This window comes from Euphorbia lathyris, chromosome 8 (genome assembly GCF_963576675.1).
Source record: "Euphorbia lathyris chromosome 8, ddEupLath1.1, whole genome shotgun sequence".
Lineage (NCBI taxonomy): Eukaryota > Viridiplantae > Streptophyta > Magnoliopsida > Malpighiales > Euphorbiaceae > Euphorbia > Euphorbia lathyris.
The window spans coordinates 16,236,788-16,242,430 of record NC_088917.1 but is presented as its reverse complement, the minus strand read 5'-3'; the positions used below and the strand labels follow the sequence as shown (position 1 = coordinate 16,242,430).

Here is a 5,643-nt window from a genome sequence, read left to right as displayed (position 1 = left end):
ATGTTCCATATAAAATTCGTTATTTTGTTTGGAGGTTTGCTCGGGACTGTTTGCCGAATAGATTTAAATTGGTGCAGTATGGAATAATATTCATCCTAAATGTGTGCTTTGTGGATTAGACATTGAGGATAATTGGCATTTGTACGTTGAGTATTGTTTTGCTGGTGGGGTGTGGGATGATATTGGTCTGACGGGTTTGATCCGTAGAGTTGCGTATTCTGCTGATAATTTTTTTGGCTGGTTGTTTGCTGTTTTAATTCAACTTAGTAATCATTGCAAGGATTTATCTTTAACGCTTTTGTGGAATGTCTGGAGGCAGCGGAATGATAAACTATGGAATCATCTTGCTCCTTCAGTTTTCCGAACGGTCATTGGCGCTAAGGAGGTCATTTCGGATTGGAAGCATGCGAGGCGATTGAAGTTGGGTTCTGCGATTGGTTTTGCTGGTGCTGCTGGTCCGATTTGTTTGTGATGGCATCCGTCTCCAGCAGGTAAACTTATGTGCAATATTGATGCGGCTACTTTTAAAGAGTCGGGCCAGGCTAGGGTTAGTGCGGTTATTAGAGATTCAGCTGGTTACTTTGTGGCTGGGAGAATTCGAAGGATTGATGGTTTACCTCCTGTGGTTGAATGTGAAGGCATTGCACTTTTGAAAGCGTTAGAATGGTCGGTGAGTTGTGGTTATTATGAGATGATTTTTGTTTTCGACTCTAAATTGGTTGTGGATGCGGTTTGCTTTATGGGTCTGGATGTTTCTGAACTCGGGGACATTAGTAGGTGTCGTTCTATTCTTTCTTTTCGTGGCTCATTCTCGGTCACTTGTTTCATGGAGACAAGCTAATGAGGTTGCCCACATTCTTGCTAGCTAATTTTGTTTTGCTAATAGTCCTGTGATTTTTTATTCTTTACCAAGTTGTTTAGAGGATGTAATTACTATTCTTTGCCTAAATTTGGCTCATTAATGAAGTTTTAATTTAAAAAAAAAAGTTTTTTTAGAACATTGTTGATTATATATTAATTAAGCGTCATTAAACATATTTACCATTTATAATTGACATGAACATCTGCATGATACATACTAAATTAAAAAAGTTAAAAAAAACCCACATTTTGTCTATCCAACTTGAAATTTATTAAGTATATAATTAACTTTTTTTTTCACATCAACATTCTAATAATTTTTTATACATAAATTGGTTGAAATGACTCGATTAAAATTAAGTTACAATAAACAGGATCAATTTAGCTCAAATGAAATTTTTGGTATCAAGTAAGCCTTTTAAGTTGACAATTTTTCATAAATTAACACAAATTCTATAAATTTTAGATTTAGAAAATTGATTATATTTGAGCTAATTTATAAAAATTTACCAACTTGAGTGATCTTTGTAAAAAATTATTAAACTTCAATGACTATCGGAAAAATATTTTATTTATTAATATACATTATATCATTATTTTAAGTCTTTCCGTAGTATTGCAATTTATTTATTAATGTAATGATGAATAAGATATACGAACCATCTAGTATTACTTGGAAACTGCTAATAACTACTATAATTTCTGGTTTAGCATACAAATGCGAGTAAAATGGCACATAATTACGATTGTCGATTTCTAATATGATAATACAATTTAAAGAAATAGTCCATTTAATACGATTCGTTTAACATATCTTTTATTTTTCACTTACATCATATATAATTACGTAAAATATATAAATCATATAACACGATTATAAAACAAACACACGTTTTGAGATCTGTACGCATAATATGGCAGAGCATGTGATGGATATTGTAGCACAAAACCTGACTTTGTAAAATAATATCAAATTCAATTCTCACTACGTTTATAAAGAATGGAGGAAAATATTCCTATGATTATCTCAATGATATATCTATATATATACTTTAGAAAAATAATAATGATTAACTTCTCGGTTATAAATGTTAATAAATTTTCAATTTTTTTTACAAACCAAACCACATAGTTTGCAAAAATTTTCATTTTTGTGGACTTTGCCAAATTTAACTGATAACGACATCAAAATGAAATTTTTTAAGAATTAAATGATATTATAAACAAATTTCATTATTCAGTCTTTTAGGTTTGAGATCATTTATATGTTGTTTTTTATGAGAGACAAAGTTAATTTTATAGAGAGAAAACTCCAAACATGATGATTTTGAAAAATAAAAAATGTGATTCCATAGTAAATATGGTACTAAACAACTTTAATTCTTGAAAGTTTTCATTTTGAGGTCGTTATAGGCCAAATTTGGTAAAGTCAATAAAAAATAAAAAATTTGCAACCACATGGTTTGTTTGAAACAGAAAAAAACCTAGACACTGCTCTGCTAGACGTCTTTGGACTGGACTCACGGAACCAGCTTTCAAATTGAGGGAAAACCCGTTCTCGAAGAAGCGTGACCATGCAGTATGCGAGGGAAGGATAAGAGGGAATGCCATACACGAATCCCAGGCAGAGAAGTAAGACAAAAGGATCAGAGCGAGGAGCAGAACTTTACGTAACTCTCGGTGCGGGAGCAGCACAACAACAATAGCTTGTGGGGGTCAGCTACTGGTATTGTCTGATTCAAAACCTATCTTTTTTGCTTGCTTTCCACTTTGCCTTCTTAGACGGGAATTGAAAGATGACTTTTGACGTTTTACCCGTAAAAATGTTTGTCTTGTTTTTGGGCTTTTTTAAAAAGAGGTTGTAGAAGAAAGCAGAGTTGAATGCTGAAAAGCCCTCTTACTGAACAAGATCATTAATGAATAAGGAAGCACTTAATCTAGGACAGCTAGTCTCACTTCACACCATGGTTATCAAAACCGGACCGGTCAAAGAATCGGAAAGGACAAATGGTCAAGGGTTAGAGGTTCAATCGGGGTTTAACCGAGGTTCAACCGGTATTAAAAAAATTATGTAAAAAATAATATTTTATCCATATTTTAACTTATAAAATATATATAAATAAAATTAAAAATATTAAATTTATAAATCCAATCATGAATTAAAAATATAATATTCAATTTATAAAAAGACTAAAAAAATATAAATTACATATTTTTTAAAACTAAATAATTAGTATTATTATTCACATAACATATAATAAAATAGTTATTATACAATTTTTTAGAACTTCAAATTTTATTTTATGAAATATTTAAATATTAATAAAATATTATGAGTATTGAAATGATAAAATAATGTTTGTACAATATTTATAGAAATATAAAAAATTTGATAAAAAAATATAAAATATAATAATAAATAAATAATATTTTAAATATTTACTTTTTATTATGATTATATATATCTATACTGTTAAGATTAAACACAAGTTAATAAGTGGTCTAATGGTTAAGCAGTCATTTCTTATTCAAATGTCCTATGTTCGAATCCCTGGAAAAGCAAATTTTTTTTATTGAGTATAAAATTTAACTTGACCAGCCCTGTTAACCGTGACCGGTTCAGACGGATCACGGTTCAACCGACCGGGTTAGACGGTTCTGACCGGTTTTCAAGCATTTAAAAACCAAACCACCTCCGGCTCGGAATGGTGATCGGTTCCGATCGAACCGGGTTGAACCAGCCGACCCGGTTCTTAAAACCATGCATAACGCCTTGCTATTTGCATTCATCCTTGTAACTTAAACCACAAGACATTTATTTGAAATTAACTTTAAATATTATAAAATAATATAAAGCGTTTGTAGTCCAACGGTTAGGATAATTGCCTTCCAAGCAATAGACCCGGGTTCGACTCCCGGTAGACGCATGTTAATATTTTGTTAAATATGACAACATTCTTAAATTAATAAACTTTTTAAAATAATAATTTCTTCTAGTCCCGACTTGGGCCAGTTCAAAAAATGATCAATTTTAATAAATTAATAAGATAATAATTTTCTGGAACAACCCTTTATAGATACATTGTATTATTACCTCTATAAATTAATAATTTCTCAAATACATATGTAATATATATAGATATACATACTTGGAATAATTTAGCAAAATATGAATCTATAGTATTTTGTTTTTTTCTTGAAATTTAAATCTAGTTGAATTTCATCTCTAACTGTTCTCAGTGCATTCAAAAGTTCCGGTGTATCCTTGTCAAATTGTAACAAAAAAAATTGTAAAGAGTGGATGATGCTATAATTGTTTCATTTCTTGTGACTGGTTTTAAAGGTACCGAATCATCCTCAGCTTCATCCTCAATTTTTTCTAAACTTTGGACTTGTGAGCATTCATTGTTTTCACCTAGATAATCCAATATTTGATTGACATTCATTTGATTACGGTAACCAAACTGACCAATCATTTCCTCAAATTCATGAATGTTTTCTTCAGTGATTGCTTCCTCTAAATTCGCTGTGACAGAATCATCCCATTAACGAATTTTGTAATGTTTGAAACAATTAGTAATTTAAAATTTATTTAAAAAAAAAATTAAATCTATTTTTAAAAGAATTTAAAATCACTATATAAATTAATAATTATTAATTTATCGATTAATTAATATCTCTATAAATTAATAAAATTCCATGGTCCCAACATTATTAATTTATAGAGGTTTTACTGTAATTTGTGTTTTATATTTTTATTTTTTATTTTCAATCAACAAATAAATAGAAAAGAGTTATTAATAACAACAAACAATCAATACTAACGGTAAACACTAACAAGAACATAAAAAAACATCAACAGATAAATCAAACCAACTATGAGTCAACTACATTAAAATTATACCAAAAACTTTCATTATAATATAACTATAAAATTCTAATTTATACTAATATATTTTTCAATATCCCCAGTAAGCTTAAAGCAATTAAAAAAAAATGAAAAAAAAAAGTCATTATTTGAAAATTAGTTGAACTCCTATAATTCAACCATCATAATCTATCAACCCCCTATAATCTAACGCAGGCCGATCCTGAGATTTTAGGGGCCTAGGGACGAAATATCAATTGAGGGTCTTAATAAATAAAGTACAAGTAATAAATAAAGTGTAAAATTCAATTGTGTGAAAAAAAAATTCTTCAAAATGATACTTATTTTATTACACTTACATACGATCTAAAAAAACATTTCATATAAAAGAAAAATATTTTATATCACTTTAATTATCCAGTTTCTCATACAAAACAATATATATGAGAATTTTTAGATGTAAAATCACTAATAATATTGCGTACATTAGTATGTTCTAAACACTTCTCTTAATGCATAAAATGACTAGAGCATTTAACCTACATCGACAATCTCAAATAACTTTTCAATAATTTTAACATTTCAATGAAAGACCAAGCTTGAAAAATTGATAATTAAATTTCGATTAAGATGAAGAAAAGAAAAGCATGATAAACAGAAAATTGAAAAACTAAATCCCAAAATCACTTCTCTTTGTTGGCTTTAGCGGGTAAGTTCTTGAAATTTGAAGAATTTAATGGGTTATCCCAAATCACATCTGAAGACCAAACAACAACAACAACAACAAAGTCTTAGTCCCGAAATGATTCGGGATCGGCTAACATGAACCATCATATAAAACCGTGAAATCAAGTCGTGTCAGCGACACAAATTCTCTCCATTCACTCTTTCTTATCTACTACCATATTTTCCTC

At 29.5% G+C, this 5,643-nt stretch overlaps 1 non-coding gene across 1 annotated transcript; it reads left to right on the top strand.

The window, feature by feature from the left end:
* The first annotated feature begins 3,716 nt into the window (after window positions 1-3,716).
* TRNAG-UCC (transfer RNA glycine (anticodon UCC)) lies at window positions 3,717-3,788 on the top strand. The gene has a single exon. It is a non-coding gene; the product is annotated as a tRNA-Gly (tRNA).
* The last annotated feature ends 1,855 nt before the right edge of the window (window positions 3,789-5,643 follow it).